A 12388-nucleotide genomic window follows, 5' to 3' on the forward strand; every position below is an offset into this window, starting at 1 on the left:
CATTTTCACAAATCATAGCTTCTTTGTAGTAAATTTAAAAGTTTACCATGTCGCCATGTTTAATTTTGAAAAATCTTTCTCTAATGGATATGAACATGGCGACCGTACATTATCACTGTTACCAAACATGCCAGATGTAGGCCTACATGTATCACTACGCGTGCTGTACAAATGAATAGTGAAGAGATTGTTTCTGTACGAATTAAAGCAATTAATTACAATTAATATGTTGCTGGACATTATCCATCATCTTGTCTGTTAAAAAACCATCTAGTTTCTATTAAAAACACGGTTTTTTAACAGACAAGATGATGGATAATGTCCAGCAACATATTAATTGTAACAATTTACCATCATCACAAACTTTTAGATCTTATTAAAGCAATTAATGCTTAAAAATGGAGAATCAGTATTCGGAAGGTAATTACGTTGAAGTGTTTTCTCAAAGTTCACTACAGTTAGTAAAACAGATACGTTTCTTATATATTTTTTTGATTGCTAGTGGGGTGGGACTATGTCCCTTGTACTGCGGCCACTTCTGGCCTATTGTACCAGCCCCAGATGATAGGTGAGGGTGATTGTGGAACAATTGGTGGAATGAAGATTGGCAGGGGAACCCGAAGTACTAGGAGAAAACCGGCCCCAGCGCCACTTGTCCACCACAAATCCCACTTGACCAGATCCGGGATCGAACCCGGGCTGCCGCGGTGGGAAGCCAGCGACTAATCGCTTGAGCTATGGCGCGGCCCATTTCTCATATAAATATTCATAATAATGACATTATGGAATATTTATTGAGACTTACTACCCTTCTTCGATTCTAAAATATCACAAATTAAAAGAATAGTGAAGCATATCAAGCATTAATAGCAAGAAATAATTTATTTTAACGTTTTCTTCGACCATATATTTTCTAGGGTGAACGGAACAAATAGTCTTTACGGCTTAAACGCTAGTCTGGGTAGTGAAAACCCCGTTTTCGTATCCTCCTCAACTTCAAGGCTACGGTTTCTGAACCAGCGCCAAGATGGCGGGCTGGTGGATGCAAATATAAAGCACTCGAATGGGGCGGATTAACGGCTCTGGGGCGAAGAAGTTTTGTTGCAGATCTGGGGCTTAACCGGACGCGAGATCATTCCTGGCTGCGAGGCAGACTGGCGACTCAGAGCAAGATTCACAGATTAACCAGAGACATAACGAGGTAAGGCACAGCAGATGTAAAGGAGATAATATTACGTATGTAGTTATGAGTGCATTTTCTAATTTCTTTGCACGAAACTTCTATAACAGAACTATGAGGGGTTCGTGTTTTATTTTCCCATGTTTCAAATCAAGATCTATTGAAAGGATCCCAAAGAAATTTACTAATATTTGAAGGTTTATGGTATTGATTTACTTACTTACTCACGGAGCTGAACCCTTCTGGAGAAGCCGCCAATTCTGCAGCTACTCAAGAATTTCCCAGCATTTTATGGAACCCGAAGGTTCATTACCGTCTTTACAGGAGACCTCCACCGGTCCCTATCCTGAGCCAGATCAATCCAATCAATGACATCCCATCCTATCTCTCTAAGATCCATTTTAATATTGTCCACCCACTTACGCCTTTGTCTTCCCAGTGGTCTATTTCCTTCTGGCTTTCCCACAAATATCCTACACACATTCCTCGTCTCCCCCATTCATGCTACATGCCCTGCCCACCTCATCCTCCTTGTCTTGATCATTCTAATTTTTGGAGAAGAGTATAAGTTATGAAGCTCCTCATTATGTAGTTTTCTCCAACCTCCTGTCACTTCATCCCTCTTCGGTCCAAATATTCTCCTCAACACGCTGTTCTCAAACACCCTCAGTCTATATTCCTCCCTTAATGTCAGAGACAAAATTTCACACCCATACAGAACCACAGGCAAAATTATAGTTTTGTATATTCTAATTTTTATGTTTTTGGGCAGCAGACGAGAAGACAGAAGGTTGTGAACTGAATGGTAGCAACCATTGCCCGAGTTCAATCGCCTCTTAACTTCCTCCTGAATCAGGTTTCGATCTGTTATCGTCGTTTCCAAATATCTCAATTGTGCCACATTTTCAAAAAATCTGTTTCCTACCTTTATATCATCATTTTGCCCTGCATTTTGGCCACGAGACAGCAACATATACTTAATTTCCTCAGTGTTTACTTCTAGACCAACCTCCTTATTTGGACAATTAAAGTTTGTGTGTCTTTCTTTATGGTATCACCCAGTAGATTCACATCATTGGCGTAGACCAACAGCTGATGTGTCCCGTTTAATTTCAGTCCCACCTGGTTTCCCTGGACCTTCCTAATGGCATATTGTAAAGCAAAGTTGAAAAGGAGTGGCGATAAAGCATATCCTTGTTTTAGACCATTTTGGATAGGAAATTTATCAGAAAAATATTTACGTACACGGACTTTACTAGACGTTTCGTTTAAACACATTGTAATCAACCTAACTAGTTTCATGGGTATCCCAAACTCTATCAGAATATTGTACAATACTTCCCTCCTAACAGAATACTAGGATTTCTTGAAGTCTAAGAATAGCATGGTATTGATTAAATTCTCTAATTCCCCGTCTTCATATAACGCTTAGATATTTCATATATTAACTGATGGGTATATTCACAGTGTGTAATGATACTTTTGCACTGCTTCTATCTTCGGCGACGAACAAGTCAGCAAGCAACAAACAAACATTGGGATTCTGCTTGCTTGGTCTGCTTATTCTTCTGTCCTGAAGATGGGGACACTGCTACTTTTCTCCAAAACTATGGACAATCTCCAAGAGACCATGTGACATGAAATCCCAGATTGATGCACGGTTCAGCAATTAGATAATTCTTTAAATTGGGATTCTTAAGGTATGTAACTAAATCCATGGTGCAGAGATTTCCTTGAGAAGCCGATATTTATTCAGGCAGTCAAGAGGTAGAAGTGAGGTTCTCACAGAGGTGGTTATGAAGAGTTCTATATTCTGGAATATAACAAAAATACTTTTCTGCTTGCTACCTGATTCATGCATAATTCTTGTTTAGTTTATTTGTAAACCCTGAAGATGAAGCGATGTGTTCCTCCGAAACGTCAGTTGACTTTCAAAGGATTGCAAGGCATTATATCCCACAAGGTAGACTCCTTCAGATAGTCAAAATGTTTCTCATTTTAATGGAACCCGAAGTTTTGTTACCGAGTTCGTCTGAGTCCACAGGGGGCCACCATCCGGGTAGGACTGCAGTCGTAACCGTTCGCATGAAATTATTCGCTTTCGTTTCCGAATTTCTCTTGTGAGTAACAAGTTTGAGTCAGGTCCGGTGCTCTCCAAACTAACTCACCTAACTTGCGTTCTATTAAATATTTACCAGATCAAATAAAATTTCAAAAGAACCTGTGAGATACCCATATTTTTCGGGTATGTTTAAAATAATGGAAATTTGATATTTAGATATTATTGAGGGAAAGTGATCATTCAAAACTAAAATGAATTTTCTGAAGTGCCTTTAATTGTAGACTACATCACCCAATACAAATTTCATATAAATATACTGACTAGTCCCGGGGTTGTACTCTTCATACTGACGCATAATCTTTATACAAAATTCTCGCTCTTGTCTATATGACAATCACCTTTCACGTTCTATGAAAGACAGGAAATCTCTTGATCAAAGGAGCCACTAACAGGTTCTCAAGAATGCTGTATGATGTAATAGTTCGTTGCTAATGGTCTTCACAACACCTCTACTCACTGAATTCCTGAAATTCTTTGACTGCACCATAAAAATATATACATAGGCTTGTAGATAACCAGTAATCATTGTGGCTTTATTCCAAAATCTGCACAAGAGACAGACGTAAAATTATGTCTTTATAGGTCCCTAAATTGTCACATAGAACAAGATTTCAAAGTGTGAGCCAATTCCCGCAGTTGTCCAGCCATGGAGACAAAATATCGTTCCATGCAGAAGCAAATTTTTGTATTTTTATAACTAAATAAGGGAAAGTGCGCTTCATTTCGAAGATAAAACTGTTAACGCTTGACGCTGATCATTCTGAGCCCTTATTTATTTGGAAGATTATAGATGACATGAAATTTATTTTAATTAATTCTCGGTAATTTTTATTTCAAAAAGTCTTATGTTTCGATATTACTGGAAATGTATCGTGATCTTTAATATCGTATTTCATTGTCTGGGACTTGAAATACGGTGTTTATGTTGAAATTCCTAGATTTTGGCAGAAACAAGAAATCCGGAGTTATGACATTTATGATCAGTCATAAAATTTAGCTCGGGTACAGGGAACCGGACGCGCCTAAAAGGACAGGTCAGAGCTTGTTACAATTGCCTGTGAATGAGGGCCAGTATGATTGGGTTGCCTCATTCAAGCTTCCCATGGAAGATGGGATGAAATGTATATGAAAACACCATCTTTCGTATTCCCGGCGTGGGGGTGCAAGCCATTCCACAAAAGGGGACTTTCACAATAGATTCCGAACTGAACGGACGTGACCTTGCACGCTCCGAGACATAGCCTGCCGATAGTAACTCTGTAACATACAGCACAAGAATACATTAATTTAACAGTGTGGTGAATTAGCAGGTAAATAAACGTTAATTGGCTCAACTATTAGAAAAACGCTTTCTGCGGCATCGCTACCCTGAGACCCATGCAAACCGACCCAGCTAGTTTCCCGTACCTATACCGATCTTCCTTAGTTTGATCTGTGAGAACAACTTCCAGTAGCCATCATACACTGTCCTAAGGAAGAAACAGGTGTAGCAGGGATAGCACCATTCCGACTGCGCTGATACAACCAAAGGCGAGAGGAAAAGAGCGGTGTTACGCTGTCTCATCCGTGTCCGAAAGCTAGGTCACTGAAAAAGACAAACGAACAGCAACAAACAGAACAACATTGAAATTCGATTTCAGTTGTTCCTTTCGTTGTATATGAACAGATTTAACCAGATGTTACCAGAAGTCTGAACGTAAGACCACAATGGGATAAGGAAACATAGAGAAAACTGAATATTAAAATTGACTATGATTTGTTGATTCAAAATTCGGACGCAACAATTCTCCGTCCTATCTCAGTTTTGTGTACTGAATTTCTGGCCAAACACAGATTTCTTCATGTTTTTCTTGCCATTTTTTAACTTTTCTTGAATTATTACAATTTTCATCAATCACAATGTTTGAAAATTGTATTTTATTAATAAATAAATGCTGAGCACACTGGTCGCACGTTCTGAGGCATGAAATGTCTTTGCCAGCTCGAACGCTGAGATCGTGGGATCGAATCCCACTCAAGACATAGATGTTTGTGTTGTCCTGTGTACGTAGCAAACTTGCGCCGGGCTGTTCCCTCGTCCAAGGAGAACTACCGACTGTCTAAGATTAAGAAGCTGAAGTGAAACGAAGCGTTACGCAAATATCCTATGTTCCAAGTGGGAGCAAGATGAATAGATTGATAGACAGACAGACAAGCAAATTAATAGAGAGACATAGATAGATAGAGAGAATACTCCTTTTCGTTAAAATGACGCAGTTATTTCAAACGTAGTAATAATGTTATATTATATATATTTCTTTTGGGGCACGCGGCAGCGTAGTTGATTGAGACACTATTGCTTAAAGCCGGAAGGTCACGTGTTCGATTCCACATGTCATTGGATTTCTCAGTTCACCTAATATTTCCAGCCGCAATATAACACTGGGGTAGACTCGGCCTCCAACAGAAATGAGTACCAGGAATCTTCCTGGGAGGTAAAGGGCGACCGGAGAGTAAGGCTGACAAACTTACCTCCATCTGTGTGCCGATTGTCTAGAAAATGTGAGACCTTCGACATTTCATAATTCTATGGGCCTCCACGGCCTGTTACAGGGACAGCTTTATATCATATATATATATATATATAACATTTAGCATAAATGCTTCATGTGTTAAATATTTTGGTTGTTACTTTTGCAACTGAAGTACGATTTACTCAAAGAAGTTTATTTCGTACGTGCTATCAATAACAGGGGAAACTAGTTCCGCTGTTTAAGTAACTTGCAAATCCAATTAAAGTTTACGAGATTCGAAGATACCACGATATGCACTACACTGTGATATTCTCGGTTATGACACAGAGTATTCTGGTAAGTTTCTAACGCCATTTAGGAACACCACAATGCCGTGCAGAACCCCTAGCCTCAAGGAGGGTCATTTTCATTTGCTGCATAAATTATTACGGCATATAGGTGCCATCTGCACAAAAGTAAGAATAAAACAAGACAAAACAGTGTAGGAATTAATTTACTGTCGTTACATTTTTTACTAATACGCTTCTAGTTCTTAATAAATCATCATCAGATACTTCTAAAAACAGAAATAATTATGAATAGGTTAAAAATATTTCAATAAAATGGGACTATTTTCAGACTGAAATATTTTGGCGATAAAAGGTTGAAATACTTTTAAAACTGAAGAACAGATTACGTGTGATTATGTGTTTATGATATTTGTGTAATGGGGTGAGTGTTGTGTGTGGTTAGATGGATGTGTTCGTGTGTTTTTTGTGTTTCAATAAGGAATTTCTTGTTGACTGGAGGGTTCCATGTAACTGGGTGACAGAAGGTGTGGATGCTTTACTGTTTCTAGCGGACTTTTAGGTTTCTATTGCAGCGGCTGCAGTTAACACAACAACTATTTTTAATTATGATATACAATTTAAAAAAATACACAACAATTAAAATACAGAAACTATTGTAAGGCGACTTGAAGGCTGTCTACATTACTGTACAGACTCTAAACTAACGCCATTGTGCTTCCCGATTCTGACAATTATTGTGGCCTCCAAATAGAAAGAAAACTCACCCAAGAAACAGAGGACATGTCCTTGTCAGACTGCTGACTACTTTCAATTGGAAGAATGGAAACAATACACATAAGAATACATGCGAAAATAAATAACAAATTTGGAGGCGGAATGGCCCCTAACTTCCAGTTGCGTGATGGTTGCCAAGCAACTCTTTATAAGTTAAGGATTATTTGTTGACTTCCGCATACCCAAGCACAATATCCATTGGGGTAAGTGGCACGGGCATGAAGCTCACCACTAACTCCATCTAGTGTCGAGGTCAAAAATAATGGAGCTGTACCTTCACACCTTCATATGTATGCATGGAGTAGTGCTTAACTAATAAAGCACAGGGACAACTTTATTATTATTATCATGATCATCATAATCGTTACAATCATAATATTGTATTTAAGGTTTCTTGTTCAGACTTCTCGTATAATTTTATTTGGCTTTTAATATTAAGTTCTTTGCTTATTTTCTTTCATCCTTTGTCATGTCTGATTACGCCTTTTCTATTCATTTTCTTCAGTTTTGTCTGTAATTAGTTTTGGCTGCTGAGGGAGTAGTTATTCATTGAACTTAGCTGAATTATTCCCATGCCATTCCTGAACATCCGTATTAGAATAATTTCAATTGATTCTTAAATTTCAGCCAGAATTTCTGTTGATATTAAGCGTCCATAAAAATTGTTATCTACCATTGAAACAGATCTCCGATTTAGACTGCAAAGCAACAACATGCTTTCGCCGCATTCTCTTTTAAATTACTCTTATTCTATTATGGGAATGGGGCTGCATCATCTGCAGTTAATGACCAAGAATGTCAATTCATCATTAGAAATTTAATATACTGTAGCGTATATAGCCGTGATATGCAACGATCGTGAGATGGGAGGTTATACCGGAACCGTTTCTGGGCAACGGCTGGGCAAACACGTTCCCACTGCAACGGGGGAAACGGAGTGTTGTCTACGCCGTCCGCGAGGAGCAGTTATAAAAAGTAGGGAATTGGGGCGACCAGTCAGTTGAGCTCTGCAAGTGAGGCTGAGAAGAAATGGCGCTATAATTAAGTTCATGCCGGTCACGGTAGCCGAGCGGTCTAAGGCATGCACTGTCTTCGCTCGCTCGGAAGCCGGGATCGTGGGTTCGAATCCCACTCAGGGCATGGATGTTTGCGTGCGTTTTTCTGTGTTTGTCTACAGGTAGAGGCCTTGCGACGAGCTGATCACTCACCCAAGGAGTCCTACCGTATGTGTAAGATCTAGAAAAACTGAAGTGAACGGAGTTCATGGAGGTAGGCCTAGGCCCACTGGGGCTATAATGCCAAAGGGGGAAAAAATTAAGTTCATAGTTGGGAGTTGAGTTCTGTACGGGAAGTTCTGAAGATAGAACTTGAGCGCGTGAAGGTGTAGAATCTTCACTGATAGATGCCGTTTCCAGGGAACGGCTGGTGAAGACACAGCAGGCTGGAAAAGACATAGCGGGTGCTGTGGTGATTTGTAAAGTGTGGAGATTAACGATAGAGCTGTAATTACTTGTACATCGTAATTCCGAGTTGTGTGTATAAGTGGTCAATACATCCGTTCACCAATCCACACCCCGTCTATAGTCACAGACCATAAAATCGTGACGATATATTTCAACATACTTCCGGTATTCATAATTCAGCGGGAAATTCGAACATATTTATACAAAACTATTCTTCCGCAAAGTAACGTAAGGCATGACTCATCCTGGTTCGTGCAATAGCTGTGCATTAACATTCGAGTGCATATTTTACCAAGGAGGACGCGTAAGTAATTTTATTCAGTGTCTGTAAAAGTAAAAGAAAGCATCTGTGTACATTCTTCTCTCCTAAAGATAGACCTTCGTTTCTGGGACACACTACGTTCTGAGGATGCTAACAATGTTGTTTAGGATATCAGGATCTCACATCGGTGGTTATGAAGAGATACATCTTCTGAGATAAAACGCCATGTAGTCTGTTGAAAGCCAACCGAAGTTTCGGAGGAATATTTGGCCTCCATCTTCAAGATAGAAAAGTAAACCAAGTAAGAAGACATAGCTCTGCTTGTCACCTGTTTTCACGCTGGTTCCTTGGTTTGTTTAATCTTCGATCTTCAAGGTGGAGGCGACATGTTCCTCGAAATGACGGTTGACTTTCAACGGATTACAAGGCGTTATACCCCAAAACATAGAATTCTTCGGCAAAGTGTTAGTATACAACAAGTCTTACAGCTTCCTGATATACTTATTTCAGACACTGCTGTAATGATGCCTGCTTTCTGTCCAGTAGCCATGATCCTCTGTTACATGGTGTGGCTTCTGTCTAAAATAAATGGTCCTGAGGTAACATATGACGATCTACCTTCTTTGAACCTTCAAGACGGTGAAAGATATGATTTCATAATTGCAGGCGGAGGATCAGCAGGCTGTGTTGTGGCCAGCAGGTAAGTGAAATCACCCGCTGGGAATCACCTACAGGACTATAAGTCTTCACATCTCAGACATCAGTAATTATTAAAAAGAAAGCAGTCTTCAGGGATTTGGCACTCTGTATATGTGGTGTTAACCGACGTTTCGGAGGAACGTATCGCCTCCGTCTTCACGGTAGAAGGAAAAATATAAGAAATCTGCAAGCGAAGAGACCGTGAGAACCGGTAAAAGTNATTATTGTTGCTATGATGACTGAGGTTCGCACACAATACGTACATCGATAAAACTCGTTACCAAATTGTCGCAAATTTCTCCTTTCTGATCGCATTTCCTGGGTTCAAGTATTTTCTGTAAGAATTTCTGTTGAAATATCTTTAATATCTGTTCTCTCAGTTTAGTGAATGAAAAATTTTGAACCCATGAATACAGTAAGTTAATTTACAGTTCGGTGCAGAATGTCGATAATTTGGCTTAATTTATACTGCATTTATTTCCAATTTAATTAATTGTTTCATATTATCACGTGTCAGTGACTAGGCACGGGATTTGAATTGGTAATTTGGTTTATTAAATACTTATAAATCGTAACTATAAGTAATTACAACGATCTCGCTAATTCACGTAATTGATTTATCACTACAGCACACACCAAGACTTCTCTAAATTTGCTTTATCTAGCCGGTGCTAGGTTACGGCTCCCAAAAATGTAGAGCCCTCAGCTTCCGTGTTCACCTCCTTATCAGGTGGCGACTCTTTCACAGCGAACCTTTTGACTTACTGACTGACTGCTAAATAGCTGCTGACCCTCGCCAGCAGAGTGATTATTGGTTCCGAGTCACAGGGAACCAATGATCACATTTTGCCGTCTCACTAACTCATTGCAAGCCAATGTCAGAATCAAAGATATGTTACGACCGACGGCCAGTCGGCCAGTTTGTTTTGATGTCATACTACATTTGGGGTCCAAGACCAGATTTTTTGTGCTGTCAGACAATTGCAGATTTACCGAGAGCACCCACTCTGACAAGAGGACGGGTCTATCTTTACGATTGCTGCTGGACCTCGTCAGCGCAGTCATATTTACCACGGTAAAAATCAGTAGTACATGTCACCTATATTTATATTTTTTACAGAGTGGAATTCTATTTAGTCAGTTTTCAAGAATCCGGTTCCTTGTGGACACTTACTATTTACAGTTTTATATTTAACTCTAGTATGTACAAAATAGACAAGGCTTGGCATAGCAGATCAATGATGCACATCCAGGCACGGCCTGGAGATTCATAACGAGCTGCAATACTATCAGTCTCTATGCGGAACCCCGTGGCATCTTCTGAAACAAGGGGGGCCAAGTGTACACGGTTGTAGCGAATGCCTTTTCTGACTGGAATGACAGTTCCGCCTTTTCTGTCAGGGAAGCGGTCGGTCAGATAAATATGATAATTTGGGATAAAAATCTGTCATATAGTTCCAAATGCGTCTGTGAGGGCAGAGTCATATCTATGTGTAGTTCTTGCAAATGCTTTCTGAGCTCATAGCGCTTCCTCGTAATGTGGGGCCTATGAATTCTGGCGTTCATTTGCCTTCATCAGTTTTAATACATATTTTGTGATGGCCGCTATTCTGTCTTGTTCTGACTCTGCCCCGTTGAGCTCTGTCATGATCTGCTGAAATACCGTTGTGACTACTGTGAACATGTCTTTCAGTGACGAACTGTTAGGAGCCTGAGCGGACTGACTTGGTATTTACTGGTTGTGCCACAAAATAAAGGGTGTAGGCCTCTGCAGCTGAGGGCGGCTGAGGCTACTGCTCAGTACCCGCGCGAAGGATAGTCCTGGGCCGGTGTGGCTGGAAGAGAACGCGGCCTTGGGCGCTCTCCACGACCTTCCCTTCCGCATGTCTTCCTTGGCGTGCCTGCAGCCTCGACAGTTGGAGGGATGAGGTTCCTCTCCGTCCACCAACTTACAGTTGCATCATGTAGCTATCGTTTCTGCATTTCCCTTTTCCTGGCATAACTCATTGCAAGTCAAGTCAAGTCAAGTCAAGTTTCAGTTACAACTGACGGTCAGTCAGTCTGTATGTCTTGGTGTCGAGCCCCAGCTGGGGCTCATGACCAGATATTTCTTTTTTGAATGAAAGTTACTGTCCTGTCCATTGGGGGGCGCCCTCTCTGACGAGAGGTCGGGTCTGTCATTTGTTAGTCAGTCTGCAGTTAACAGTCCATTGTCTGTATTTACACATATACAATTTGATATATATATATATATTTTTTTTTTTTATAACAATATGTACAAGGCCTCTGTCAGTCCAGGCTCAGTACAGCAGATTATGCCCCATTACTAGTATTCGCCACTACGGCAGTTTAGTCACTTGAACGGTCGTATGCCTGACCGCCGCCAAGTTTAAGCCTCTTATACTTTCTATGTCGGGCTTCGCCTTGACCAATATTACGAACATTCTCATTATCATGATTTTGTATGACTTCTGCTTGTTGCCTGCATAATTTTGTTATAAAGTCATATACGTATGGGATTTTGAATGCCATGTGCAGTTCGCGGATCGGTGTGCGCCTTGGAAAATTGCCAATGGTGCGGAGAACCTTGTTTTGCAGGCGCTGCAATTTCACTAGATGGGTGTCTGCCGCAAACTCCCAGGCGGGACTAGCATAAGTCATTACGGATCTAATGAGAGCTTTGTGGAGGGTCAGTTTAATGTTAGCGCTCAGTCGCTCAGTTTTGAATAGGGAATATACTCTGATGAATGTTCTGAAGGCCTTGGCTTCGATCATTTCTATGTGTAATCTCCATGTCACTCTTTTATCGAAGATTACACCTAGATATTTTGCGCTATTTACAAATGGAATATTTCTTCCATTTAGAGTAAGACAAGACTCAGGCGGTCGACGACTACGAGAGAAGTAGATCCCCTGAGTCTTGTCCTCATTAATTTTTATATTCCAGCGCTCACACCAGGTCTCCATTGAGTTGAGACCGCGCTGGAGTTTTCTAACAATAAAACCCTCTTTGCGATCTGTCGCATATAGACAGGTGTCATCCGCAAAGAGGGCCAGGTGAACTCCTTGAGTTTGGGGGGCATCA

The sequence above is a fragment of the Cryptotermes secundus genome, unplaced genomic scaffold (genome assembly GCF_002891405.2).
Source record: "Cryptotermes secundus unplaced genomic scaffold, Csec_1.0 scaffold273, whole genome shotgun sequence".
NCBI classification, from domain to species: Eukaryota; Metazoa; Arthropoda; class Insecta; order Blattodea; family Kalotermitidae; genus Cryptotermes; species Cryptotermes secundus.